Raw genomic sequence first — 15015 nt, 5'->3', positions numbered from 1 at the left:
GAAAGAGAAAGAAAAAAAGACAAGAAAAAATAGAAAAACAAAAAATAAAAATTAAGACGTTCAACACTTAAAAATTATGCAAAATGAAAACGTAATATTCAGAGAAGAACGTGGATAGAATAAGAGAATGGGATGGATAGAAAGGAGATGTAAAAACTAAAAAATAAAAATGCTTAAAATATTATACAGGTAAAAAGGGTAGTACTGCTACTAAGGAATTTAAGGTTAAGAGGTTTTAAATTGAGTAATAAATTTCTGGATTAAGTGTGTACACAATGGGGCTAAGGTCTAATAATAAACTATTGGCATATCTGAGGATGAGCAGAATAGCAATTAAGTCAGGCAAAGGAGATGAAAAAAAGAAAAAGTGAAAAGAGTAAGAAGGAAAGAAACAAAGGGCAAATGGTCAGTAGAGCTAAACAAAAAAAATGTTTAAGAAGAAAAGAGAAAAAAAGTACACTCACATATACCCTAAAATGAAAATTCCGAGAGGAAGAAAAAAAAGTTAATAAAAAACAAATAAAATTAAAGTAAAAAATTAAAAATTAAAAAAAACTTTTAGAAAAACATTTTTTATTAAGGTACAAAAAAAGAGTTCTTTGATATTTTGGGTGGGGATGGAAATATACTGCATTTGCCTTGTGTCTTTAAGCTGTATCTTGTTTCAGTCTCTGGTCTGTTTGTGGTTTTTGATTTTCCTGTGGCTTGAATGGTTTCTTAAGTCAGTTTGAGCAGGCAGAAAAATCATAGCAGATGATTCTTGACCACAGGTGAAGCTCTGGGTAGGGTCGCAACCATCAGACCTCATTATCCTCTCAGGACAGTTGTGAGGAAACAAGGGATTTATACAGAGGGATATCTGGAGCATGGCTAGGCACAGGGGGAGCAGCCTTCAGATAAGGTTCTCCACAATTCTGTGAGCAAATGACAGGAAGATAGCTGGAAAGGGCTGAGCTGGGGCCTGTTATTAATTGTGCAACAGATGTGGGATTATGAAACAAAACATGGCTCTCTTTCATCATTACCCTATCCCCATGAGGAAGAGGATCCTTCACTATGTTGAGTTTTGCAGCTGGTGAAACTAAGGCACAGAGAAGCCAGTTGACCTACTTATGACTTCAACTTCACAGGAAGCTCTGCCTGACTTCGATACCATGCTCCCTAGGACAATGGATACTATTCATTCCACTTCTTGTGTTAGGAAGTTCACTTTTTGTCAGTTGTGGGGCTGGAACTCTAGGCATGGGCACTGTTCCCGAAAGCCTCAGCAAAAGGTTAGTCAGTGCTCTACTACTTGAGCCCAAAGCACTACTTCTGATTTTCTGGTGGTTCTTTGGAAATAAGGTTCTCACAGACGTTTCTGCCTGGGCTGGTTATGAACCATGATCCTCATATCTCAGCATCCTGTGTAGTTAGGATTAGAATTCTGAGCCATTAGCACCAGACTTAATTGTAATTCTGACTTTTGTTATCTCTCTCTTTCAAAAGTACTGGTCCCCATGTGGCTGGAACCCAAGGTGGCCCTCTCATTCTGGTGGTTGGCTGTGGGTCAGGAGCTGTCTCGCTCAGCTTATTGAAACAGCTCCATGGGATAAGCCCCTCTGGCTAGACAGTGACAGTTATTCATTGTCCCTCCAGCCTTACTAGACTTATTGTATTGATTTCTACATCATTTTCTAGCACCTGGCCAAAATTATGATACGTCGTTACGGAACGAAAAAGTAATGCCATCTTAAGAAAGTTATTTAGGGCTCTGGGAATGTGGCTTCAAGGTACGGTGATTGCCTAGCATCCATAAAAGCCTGGGTTCAATTCCTTAGTAACACATAAAAGAAAAACTGGAAGTGGTGCTGTGCCTCAAGTGATAGAGAGCTAGCATTGAGCAAGAAAAAAAAAGCTCAGGAAAATTCCCTACCCCTGAGTTTTAGCCCCTTGACTGGCAAAAAGAACAAAAACGAAACAAAACAAAACAAATAAACCATTTAGTTAGTAAATGCAAAATAAAGAACCCATACTTGGAATATATAATTGCTCCTTTCATACTGACACCTGACAATAGTCCCTAATTCATTTACTTTACTTATATGAGGATACTGTGTTGAAAAACTTTTGTTCATTAAGTCACAGTAATTAATACTAAGAATGTGCTTAGATGCCAGGTAAAGTTTAATTCTGGAAATTCAACGATTCCAGGATTTGTGTCATCACTGATAATCACAAAGAGAAGGGTAGGCTAAGTGTGATTTTGAAATTTTTTTGGTCCATTATGGCACCAAAAAGGCAGAGGCTAATTAATTTTTGTGACAGAAAATAATGAATAACTCCAGATAGAAGGAATAAATGATAGTAATTAAGGTATACCAGAAACTGGTCTTGACAACCATTTTTGGTTATTGTAGAACTAGTTGTCAAGTAGGCTTTACCTCATTGCCTTTAGCATTCCAAATCTCTTAGGCTAGCTCTTCATCTCTGTGTGATAAATGTATCTCCTATGCTATTCTTTCATACCTTATCTCCTTTACTTTCTAAAAATCTCATTCTTTCTATATTTCTCTATGAACATTTCCTGATACTAAATACACCTATACAGATGGCAGAGAATGCTAATGTAAGGGTCCCATAGCTCATGAGTCATTAATGTAGGAAAATGGAAAAGGAGGACTTCAATTTTAATGTCATCATTTGGTTAAAATTTCCATTCTTTGTCTACACAGTGTCATTCAGTGCACATAAATGCAAATATGAGCCAGGGGCTGGTGGTTTACATTTGTAATCCTAGATACTCAGGAGGTTGTGACCAGAGGATTGTGGTTCAAAGCCAGCCTGTTCAGGAAAGTCCATGAGACCGTAACCTTCAATTAATCACCAGAAACCCAGAGGTGGTGCTGTAGCTGAGCACCCAGGATCAGAGTACATGCCCCACAACCTATAAAAAGGTAAAATATGACTTTAAGTTTCCCCAAAAGGAACGACAAGATCAATAATCTTCCCAAGCAAAAAAAAAAAAATCCAAAAAGATGCAGTGCACATACTTTTGTTGAGTTATGTTATGGATTCAATGCTGGACATATTCTCTAAAAAAAATCGTTTAACTAGGGATACAGGTGGACCCATTGCAACAATGAGATGTACAAGTTGTCATGTCGAAAAACGAACTTTACAACTTTGGTGGGGGTCGGAGGGTCGGCAGGGGGGAGGGGGTATATGGGAAGGGATGGGAAGGGGAAACAAAGAGGAGGCAACAATGATTGATAAGAAATGCACTCGTTATCTTGCCCATGTAATTGTAACTCCTCTGTACGGTATGCTCACAATAAAAAAAGGAAGTAAAAATTGTCAAATATTAGCTTTACAATAAACTTCATCTAATATTTCTCGTTTGAAAAGAGAAGTCTATACAGTTGATGTCACTTGGCTTTCTTACTTTCTTAGTTTAAAGCCAAACCAGGCAGGAGAGTCTGTCAAAGTCTTATCTGTAATTACACAGGGAAAAAGCCAGAAGTGGAGTTTTGGTTCAAGCAGTAGAGTACTAGCTTTGGGAATAGGTGAGCTGGAAAGAAAACTGTTCAGGGACAGGGTCCAGCCTCTGGGTTTAAGCCCCAGAACCAACACCAGCTAAACAAAAAAGGAAACAAAAAACCAGATATTTAATTGGAACCCTCCTTAAAGGAGTATTGGTGTGAGAAATGGCTCCTTTTGCTTTTCATACGCACTGGATGCTTTTTTGGAAACCTTATTGCTCTGGAGAACTCAGGACCAAACTAAAGGAATTGATAACTGACTCCTGCAGCAAAAGAATCATCTCAGGGGTAAAATATCCATTCATAAAACACTTTAAAACCTCCATGTCTTTGTTTCTTTGCAGTAGATTTTTTTGGGGGGGTCCAGTCGTGGGCCTGAACTCTGGGCCTGGGCACTTTACCTCAGCTTTTCAACTCAAGGCTAGCACTCTACCACTTGAGCCACAGCACCACTTATGGCTTATTTTTTCTTATGGGGTGCTGAGGAATCGAACCCAGGGCCTCAAGCATGCAAGGCAAATGCTCTATCACTGAGCCACCTTCACAGTCCCTGCAGTAGAAAATATTTAAAACAACGTTATTTCCTTTTGTTCTATGCTGGCCATCAAATGGCACATTATATCTTTTTGTAATATTCTCAACTTAGAAGTTTACAGAAAAATTATATATGAGTAAAAACACACTAAAAAAAGTCAGGGACAGAGTTTCTTTCAAGCCTTCGTATTTTCTTCTTTTACAGTAAAAAGGAAAGCACAAGTTAACTTGAACTTTGTCATTCCTCTATGTTCCATTCGTCTCCTGGGATCAGTTGCCACATCAAGTAACAGTTATTTCCAGAAACAATCTATGGTGCTGCTCGAGGTATAATGAATGTTTTCTGGCTTCACCGAAATAACCCAAGGAGACCTTTGGACCTGAGGTAACATGTATTTCAGAGACAACTTAGTATAGAGAAAATATGAAATTTCTATTTCTTATAAATACATTATCCATGAGTATATTGAGTTCAAACTTTGTAAATTCTCTGTAAATTAAGGTGAATTTTAAAGGGGAAGATGGTTCTCAGATCATTTTTTTCTGAGTGTATATGCTGCGCATTATTTCCCAAGTTTACATGAATTTGTTAACTCATGTTAACTATAACAATAATAAGAGAAAGAGAAATTCTGTGTTTAAGTATAAGGTTTCAATACACTATAGAAGACTCTACAAATAAGACCACGTTGAAACAATAAAGCCAAGTCCAGTATGTAGATTTATGAGAGTGATATAGAGAAAGCATTACTCCTACGTGGAACATGAAGTATGATGGCACTCCCTTTCTAAATCACGCTTGCTAACGACACATCTTTGTAGAAAGTAGAATGGAAGAATAATTCTATTTCCAATGCAAGGCAGATATAAGAGCATGGACTTGTCTGGAAAAAAAGAGTTCATCTTGAGAGAGCAGGGATTATACTAGCCATGATCTGGTGGATAAGATCACATTTTTTCTTTACTTTACTTATATATATTTTGTTGGTGGTGGTCTTGTCACTTGAACTCTGGGCCTACGCACTGTCCCTCTGCTATTCTGCTCAAGGCTAATGCTCTACCACTTGAGCCAACAGTGCCACTTCCAGTTTTCTTGCAGTAAATTGGAGAAAAGAGTTTCTGGGACTTTCCTACCTGGGCTGGCTTTGAACCCCAATTCTCAGATCTCACCACCACCCAGCTTATGATCACATTTCTAACAGTGTACACTCAGCATATGTAATGTGTATGTTAATTTATCTTTATATGAATTCTTGAGTTAAAAATCTGGGCTACAGCTTAGACTTTGCACTCACAAAAATGTTTGTAGTTTAAAAGTTGATTCTACTGGATAAATGAAACTTAAGAATGTAAAGGAGTCTGGGAGTTTCAGTTTGCATCCAGCCTGGGCAGAAGAGTGTTTGAGACACTACGTATAATTAACCACCCAAAATCTGGATTGGAAAAATGGCTCAGGTGATGGAATAACAGTCATGAGCAAGAATGATAAATAAGAGCTTGAGGCTTTTGCATACACACATACAAACATATACATACACACAGAGGAACTTATATGTGCATACACATATACAAAAATGAAGCAACTCTCAAAATATGTAGAAAAGTTAGAAAACAATAGAAAATATGTCCTGAGTAAGACTAGAATCAAGTGCTAATTTTTAAAATTAGAAAATCCTCAAGTGAACTTTCTTCAAAATGTTTGTGCATATTAGAGAGGTAGGGACCAGAGATAGTAAGAGAGTCATGTAATCAATATTAAAAGGATTGGATCCATGGAGGAATGAATCAGAGACCCCACAGGTGCACTTAAAAATGTTCATAACCTGTGTCAAATGTTAGAACATCTTTGAAAATAGTACATGAACAGTCTGAGAATTCTAGTGGATAATATCACTGGAGATGTTCAGAATTGCTAGTCAGTATCTAGATTAAATAAACCAAGAAGGGGCTGGGAAGGTGGCTCAATGGTAGAGTGCATGTGTTGCATGCATGAATCCCTGGGTTCGATTCCTCAGCACCACATAAGCAAAAAGAAAAAAGGCGGAAGTGGCTCTGTGGCTCAAGTGGTAGATCGCTAGCCTTGAGCTGAAGAGCTGAGGGACAGCACCCAGGCCCTGAGTTCAGGCCCCATTACCGGACCCAAAAATAAATAAACAAACAAACAAACAAACAAATAAATAAACCAAGAAACTATGGTTGGGCAATGTGATACAAGCCTTGAATTCTAGCACTCAGACTGACAGGAGATTAGGGACTGGAATTACTACTGATACCTTCCATAGACCAGGTAGTATAATTTTGTCTTAATAAAATAAACCAAACAAGAAAGGAATACACAGTTGGAAATTTGGACTAATTTCTTCATTATGTTTTGAGAAGCCAAGTTTTCTATTTAAATGCAACTGGTAAATAATCCTCAGTTGTGTTTTAAATGTTCTCTTCATTACAGAATATTCCTAGATGCAAAATGGTTCATGATTCCCATCCAAAATTTGAAAAAGTAAGTAATCATCATTCTGTTAGATTCCAAGGAAAGATGAAGGATTACAAAAGCATAAGCCTGGAGGAATAGCAAAGTTCATCTAATGTAGGTCTTTATAGATCTTGCTAAATTAGAGTTTAGACTTCAAATAAATATTTTGGTTTTGTTTGTAATTTCATATTCTATATGATACTACAAAATTCTTTTTAAGTAGAGGGTTTAATTGACATATTTACAAATTTTTCTTGCATTCTATTTCCCTAGTATTTGTTTCAAGAGAGTTATAATTAGAACTCAGTTAATAGATAATTCTAAATGTTCATGTAGAAAATGATAATGTGAATAATGTAGACCGAGTTGACAACAAATTGATGATATTAATTTATAAATTTAGAAAAAGCAATTTTTGAGGCATTAATATAACATGGAATGAAGAAAATAATTGTGTGACATCTTCTTTCTTCTACCTGTGTGTAACACAGGAAGCAATTTCTTTAATTACGTGCCTCTGTATACAATGAGAAAAATGCTAGGTTTGGGGTTTGTTTTTATTTTTGTTTTGTTTCATTGCTTTGTCATAGGGCTTGAACTCTGGACCTGGACACTGTCTCTGAGCCTGTTAAGCTCAAGGCTTGTGCCTTACCACTTCAACCTCAGTACCACTTGTGTCTGGCTTTTGCTGAGAAGTTTATTGGAGATAAGAATCTAGGGAACTTTCCTGCCTGGGTGGGCTTTGAACTGTAATCTTCTGATCTTAGCGTACTGAATATCTATGATAGTTAAAAAAAAGTATAAATATAAATAGGTGCAAGAATACCAGTGGAGGAAAAATGATGCAACCCAGTTTATTGTGGTGTTCTTTCCAGAACACGGAGGGCATCACATTAGGAGAGGTGTAGTATTTTTCCCAATAGCAATAAGCTATTTGTGATGTGAATTAAGAGAATTTTGAGGTGAACCCTACAAGTTGGAAACTGTTGGTATAGGATGACTTTATGGCATAAATTTTGGGATTGATGGTCATAGAAATAATTGCTTAATCTGATAAACAATTGCTTACTCTTGAAGAATTAATTATAACTGATGCTTTACAGTTTTATCCTATGCTAGAATGTGGCTATTTTTCTGTTCACTTCTTAATCTGTAACACCCGATTGGAAAATGCATCTATTGCAGAATTACATAACATGAAAACAGGTACTATTTTGAGTCTCTCATGTATGGAACGTTCAGAATTTGAAGTGAGTAGTTATTAGTCATAGGAATTGTGATGAACACACATATTCTGTCGTTTTCATAACTTATTTACTTTTAAAAGTTATGGGTTTCCATAGAATTAAACGGTTTTCGGTTTTAGTATGAGAAAGTACTCATTTATTCTTTTTTGAAAATATTGGCAAGTATATTGTGAAAAAATTGTCTAGTTGGATAACATTCAAGTTGATGGCCCTCTGATAAAGAAGGGGTAATTCATTCAAATTAGATGCCAAATAGTACTGATTTTTAAAAAAAGTTACTACATAAAAAACAATATTTATTATACCAATACAGTGAAATTTTATTTTATGCAGTTTTTGATGGTAATGGTGGAATTAGGATTGGTAAATTCGCGATTCTGATAAAGGAATTTCAAAAGAGTTTTAAAATTATGAAAGGTTGTTCAAACTTTTTAACTTAGCATATTAAGAAAATTTAAAATTTCCTGGGAAAATAGGCTTTCATGCAAAGAAGTCCATGAAGACTTAGCCAAGAGGGAACAATGTGGGGAAGATGGCTCATTTTCACAGTAAACAAACAAACCTCACAAACCTTGCTGTAAATCCTGTAGGTTCCCATGAGAATTGTCCTTATTCAGGAAATATACTTTTACTGTGTGAAACAAGTTTGTAGTGAAATTTAAATTCAAAGTTTTTTTTAAAAAAATTAGACACCAAATTTGTGAATTGACCTTTAATTACTGAACAGTAATTCTCTTAAAAACATAATTTGGTCCAAAATATTTAGGGAGAAAGTGCCCTTCACAATGAAAGAACGTGTTGAGTTTACACTTTTCTGTTTTAATACTTTCCACGATGTCTTTGCACGTGAAGCACTGAAATACAGAAAGAAACCTGATTGGATACTTCAAACTAATGATTTCTAATTTCTAAGTAACTCAAAAATATAATATCCTTATTAACATGAGGTAGTGAAAACTTCTGTTATTACATAAGCAAAAAAGTTTGGGGATCAGAAAAGAATTGAGCAAATTGAAAAGGTAAGAAAACATGTTATTAGAAGCCCTAGCTAAGCGTATTGGTTTCAGCAGTGGAGGGGGCCAAACCTTTTTGCTATAGATTGTCTTTTAATGTTTTTGCTACCTAAAGTGATTTTACAGAGCCTATTTGGCTCAGTATAAAGAAGAATAAATTGAATGAATACATGAAAATAAATTCCACTCCAAATAAAAGAGTTTTCAAAGAGAAACCATGAAGATGTAGCAGTGGGGGACGCCTTATAGTCCTCCAGCTTCACTAGACTTGAAGCCAAGGAGGTGTGCTTAATTCGAAATCATGCAAGAGCTAAGAGGAGGACATAGAACTAGGATATAGAAGTATTGTCCTTTGTAACAGACAATGTCATCCAAGGAATGGGTGATTTAACTCTATTCTTCTCTATACATCTTGTTGAGCAAATACAAGACCAAGAGGAAAATAATCTATTGAAATAATTTTGCAAAGAATAACTTCACTTTTCCTGATATGGTATCTAACGAGAGTCTTAAGAGAGAAGATAAAAGTCTTAAGAGAGAAGATGAAAGTGGAATATTCTTAGGTTTCCTCTAAGCATCTTGTTAACAAAATATATCTTTGAGGTTAGAAATGATTGAACCAAAAAGTGGTAGAGCATTTATTTTTGTGGGCACTTTAGATACAAGAAGATTTCAAGGAAAAGAAAAAAGAAAAAAAATATAGCTAAATATTTGTGATTATAGGTCTTGGACTGGTTTTTTGGAGACAAAAGTTTTGCATTAACATTGGTCCTCATTAACATAGTTGTTGGGTTTTCATGGCAACCAAATGTAAAGGGTAAGTTTAATGGACTCGCTTGCACGAGTAAGCAGCATGATAGAAAATAATGGCAAATAATATTTAAAGAATTATTTTGAACAATTCCTTTGCAAGAACAAAGAAGGAAAGATATAATTCAAAATCACTTGAAGTTATTAAAAGTATGAAAATGGAGTAGTGAAGAGATTCAGAGAAGACATAGAGGACTGTTTTTTCTCCAGTGGAATTATAGTTTCTTGATCTTGCTTCTTCCATTCTGTCTTCACAAGCTATCAAGTGTGCCTCAGGACTGGAGTAACCAGTTCAGACAAAGAGCACTCGCAGAAGAAAATATATGCAGTAGATATAGGTGATTTATAACCTTAGACAATCTTTTTAAATTTGTTCAAAATTCTCCCCTACCCCAAACTACCCTCTTTGAACAGCTTGTTTGCTTTTCCAAAGACTGCCCTTCATAAACTGCTTAAAATTTTGAGAGGTCATATTCTTACTCTCTACAGATTGCTGTTTGGTTGTGATTTTTGTTTGTTTTTGTTTGTTGTTGTGTTTTTAACTGAATTTCAAAAGGTTGTTCAAGTGTGTTACAATTAAATATGTCCATCTAATTGTCTAATGCTTCTGGATCAGAGTCTCTCCTTCTATCATTCTCAACCAACCCTTTCTCCAAGATGTAGTTCAGATTTACCACTTCATTTATTACATATGTACATTGAGTATTCTAGCTGTACTTGCCCCTTGTTCCATTTTTCATTCATTCTATTTCTTTACTATTGTTCCTCTCTGGTTTCAATATCCTGATAGTCACTCTGTTAAACTGCCTGTTAATACTTTGAAAGGTTTATATACATTCCATGGAGTTTCAATCCCACATATACTTGAACTGATGTCAGCTTATATTTCCATAATTCATTCATCTGCAATAACAATTTGCAAGACTGGAGACGTGAAGCTCTTAGACATGATTTTATTCTCGTTCTTTTGGAAGATTAATCTTTAGTCAACAAGAAAGTTTTAAAATGGCTTAGAATTTATTCCTAACTACCAGTTTTTATAAATGGCTTTGTACAGTTGTGTATGATTATTTTATTTTACATGGGATAATTTTTCTACTACCTATAAGTTTTGGAAAAGAAGAAAACAAATTTAATACTTAGAGGAATATGATAGAAATAGAAGACAGATTTTATGTTTGTCACATCTCTCATCAGTACCCATTTTCAAGACTTAAAGTCATATTTCTTACTATGGTAGACAGATAGGGAAAACATAAAACAACACATGAAAAGCCAACTATTAGTGACTTTTAAAAATATAACTTATCATTTGATGAAATTTACTCTATTAGCTAATATTTGGGTTTGAAATATGGAAGGCTGATCTATTTAACACATTTCTGGAAGGCACCTACTGAACAACACAAATGGTGGGGGGTACTTTTTCTACACTTTAATGATCTTCTACACTAAGGATCTTCTCAGTTAATGTTTTTTTCTAAATTATATTTGACCTCTAAATCAAGTTTCCTTGCCTTGGTAGACCAATTATGGATCTATCATTCCAGAAACTATGTTTTTCCTGCACTGAAATCTTTCATTAATCATTAGGAGAGGGGTATTAAAAATAATCTTGTTCATTTCTGATTTTGTTCATTCATATGGGCTGGTCATCTGTAAATTGAAAGTTTTAATTACAGTACTTTCTCTCAGGTTTTGTGATTTCACCTTTCATTTTAAGTTGCCTTGCATTTTACAATTGATTACTACTAATTCTTGTAAGGAATTGGGGCCCTGAAATATTATAGGAAATGAGAAATTTAGATGAGTCTTCAATTATTTTCTGTTAGCATGTGGCATGGGCCTATGTGAGAAGTCTTGCCCTTGTTATATGATGATGCAGATAACTGGGATCTAGTATCCTAGGACCCGTGGGTCCTGCAGAAGAATAATAGCTTTTAGACATAATATCAGCAAAATTGGGTATAATCAGTAAGAATGCTTCAGAAATATGGAGAAATACATTTTGGGACCAGCGAGTTAAAACAATAAACAGAGCATCATAGTAAAATCCCTTATAGATTAGCAAAAACAATACTGTTATTTTGCAATGTGAATTCAGAAGACCACCAACACATAGAAGGTATCACAAGTTTATAACGAAGATATTGCATTGATACTTTTTATATTCTAGTATATATTCTAAACCTAATTATTTATATTCCAATCTATTTATGGGAATAAATGTCAATATATTTGTCTAATTATCAATTCTATTAAGGTTCACTGTGTGAAATTTAAAATCAGCACATATAAATATAAAATATATAAGTATATATAATATAAAAATTGTTTTGCATTATTGTGTTGTGCTGAGGGAATCAAAGCCAACTCTGTTTTAAAGTGTTATTCCATTATCTCTACCTCCGTTTTTGGTAGAGTTAGACTTAAAGCTTTACCATTTGTTGCTTTACAGCCTAGAGGCAAGAGGAAACACTGTGATTAAACATTACCAATTTAAGGCTTAATATCGAGGAGAAACGTATGGACTTCTCCAGGAGGTATGGAAATATTTGGTGATAGAAAGTCAGTAGTGTCAGTTCCTGCCTGGTTGGATGATAGACAGGCCAGCACAGTAGGTAATTATGCATTTGAACAATTTTTTCACCTTCTTGGCTTGAGCTACTTTTGAAATGATAAGTATAATAAGCAATTATATTTTAATAAAATACCTTCCATTCTGAACAATTCAGTCCGAACTGTTCATCTCTCTATGATTCCTTGTAACTAAGATTAGTTTTGTTCCAGTAAGACAATCTATGCTGTCAGGGTAAGATATTCTGGTTGGTCTGTTCCTATATGGAAGATGGGTAAAGGTTCACGTAGACATTTGTCCCAGCAAGACCTCATTTGGGAAATCTTAAGCTGCAGATGTTTAGAAGTAGCTCTTAATCAAGGCTTACTTTGAATCCATTAGCTCTACAAAGCTAACTGAGTTGATAAATAAGTACCTGAAAAGCCATGACCTTTGGATTTAGCTGTAAAGGCTTAAAAGTATGATCAAATTTAAAATGAAAATGACAAAATAGTCATTGATAAAAAAAAATTATAAATGGGAGCAATCGACCAAACGATACAAGTTTCTTCCACTATACACAGAATTTTAGATAAATAAGAACAATAGCATTTTTAGGAACATTAAGGGTTCCTTGTTACAAATAGGCAACCATGGATATATGCCTGTATAAAGATTGCATCATTAAGTACTTAAATTAAGAGGATACTCCATGCTTCAGCAGCAGGTCTACCCAAATTACAACAATACAGAGATTAACATAGCACTTGCACAAGGATGGTATGAAAATTTGTGAAGTATTCCATATTTTTCATTCTTCTGATGCAAGAAATGAAAAACAGTTATTAAAAAGTTGGGGCTGGGAAGGTGGCTCAGTGGTAGAGGGCTTGCTTGCATGCATGAGGCCCTGGGTTTGATTCTTCAGCACCACATAAGCAAAAACAAAAAAACAGGAAGTGGTGCTGTGACTCAAGTGGTAGAGCGCTAGCCTTGAGCTGAAGAGTTGAGGGACTGCGCCCAGGCCCAGAGTTAAGGACAACGACCGGACCCCCCCCTAAAAAAAAGTTGATTAAAAAAATACAAGTGTAACAATACATGTAATTCACAGAAATAAATGTTAGTTTGACATCAGTTTATTAAATCTTCACCTTAGAAAGACCTTTACATAGCATAAGCTTTACAAAACTTGAAATTAGATAACATTGTCATTTTATCCCATAGGAAAAAAAAATAATATAAGGACCTAAGAAAAAAAGGAATCTTAAACTTCTTCTATATGGAATGCAATCTGAAAGGACACATTTATTAATGAACCTATACATTGTATAACAATGTATAATTCAAAGTATTATATCCAGGAGGGAATGAAATAGATTATGGACATTATGCCAACATAGATATACTTTTTTCAGAAAAGCACCAGGAACATCTTTAGTTCCTATACTATTCATTTCAACAGATAAGTTAAAATTATTTATGATTTAAAAAAAAATCACAAACTCTGCAGAAGTCATTATAGATGTACACAAACAACTCTTGAATACATTTTGCCAACAAAGTCAGGCAATTCAAGTGGAAGAATACCATGGATTCCATGATATTTTAAAGTAAGATATTGCTGTTGCTTTGTATTGTGAAAAAAAATTTGTAGGGACACAAAGGATGGACTGTCATTTTTGAAATTTAAGAAACTTAACCAAACCATTACGACTTAGGAGAACAATTTGTACAGCTTTCCACAACTTCAAATAGGTAGTGAAACATACTTATCCTTTTGGCAATATCAAATGCAGTTTCTTCCAAGTCGTTCTTCAGACCTGGTTTGATATAATGGTTCAATAGAAGGAGATACAGAGTATCTTTGCTGTTTCTACTCCCAGCAGCAAGATGCAAAGGGGTCAAGGGGCCTTTAGTTTGGGGATTGGTATCTGCATCATGATGAAGTAAGACAGAAGCCATTCTGGTATTATTCCACATATAAGCACTGTGCAGGGGTGTCCAGCCATTCAGAGTTATTGAATGAATATCTACCTTGAGCTACCAACTCATGGACAATGTCTAATTGTCCACTCTAGGCTTCCAGATGAAGAGGGTTATACTCAGCCTTATCCCTAGTATTCATCTGGGTGGCCTTTTTTTAAAGTAGTCCCTGCACCATAGTAAGCCGATTAATTTCGGCATCCCAAAGAAGAAATTTGTTTGGATCCTACTCCATTTTTTTCTTGCAATTGATACCATTCCTCACTTTTTCATCTTGTTCCTTGTCTTCATCAGAATTGCCTAACCAGAGACTTTGAGTGCCAGTGGGAATGAGATGTCCATGTATTTCCCTAATAGTTCACATTGGTTGAACTGTTCAGAAAAATCTGGTGTATTTACTGCTTATGATTTTTGACCATGATTTATTTTCTCTTTTTTCATTTTTACTATTCTAAATTATTCTAAATGGAGAGTAGAAAATTGATAGAGAGCAGAGGAAAGATTTTCCTTCATATTCAAATGCACAGACTGAAAATGAGGACCAGTGGTGTCTTCATGTGCAGCTTCTTCTAGGAATGAAAAAATAGGAAACAATGCCTTCTATGTGAATGATTTGGGAAATACCATGTTATATTGTAAGAAAACTCACTATTCTACATATGGGCGTTAAGAGCTTTCTAGTAGCTTTCTAATGTTGGTATCCAACCTTAGAAAAAAATGTATAATGCAGTAGTAAAATAGAAGTTCTTTGTATGACTACCTAAATTCTTGTTTTTTGAAAGAAACTTGTTTTCATCTAAAAATAGTCCTGTCTATTGTCGTCAGGTGATTTTGATGAATGAAGATGCTTAATGAGAAGTCAAAATATATTAGTAGTCCT

At 35.1% G+C, this 15015-nt stretch overlaps 2 pseudogenes; one reads left to right on the top strand and one right to left on the bottom strand.

The window, feature by feature from the left end:
- The first annotated feature begins 12867 nt into the window (after nt 1–12867).
- On the top strand, nt 12868–12967 carry LOC138830062 (U6 spliceosomal RNA; annotated as a pseudogene).
- Nucleotides 12968–13859: 892 nt separating this feature from the next.
- On the bottom strand, nt 13860–14576 carry LOC138830047 (ankyrin repeat domain-containing protein 49 pseudogene; annotated as a pseudogene).
- Between the last annotated feature and the right edge of the window lie 439 nt (nt 14577–15015).

This window comes from Dipodomys merriami, unplaced genomic scaffold (assembly GCF_024711535.1).
Source record: "Dipodomys merriami isolate MVZ:Mamm:240054 unplaced genomic scaffold, mDipMer1.0.p SCAF_181, whole genome shotgun sequence".
Classification (NCBI taxonomy): Eukaryota; Metazoa; Chordata; class Mammalia; order Rodentia; family Heteromyidae; genus Dipodomys; species Dipodomys merriami.
Note: the sequence above shows the minus strand (reverse complement) of the source record. Positions and strands in the feature narration are given on the sequence as shown.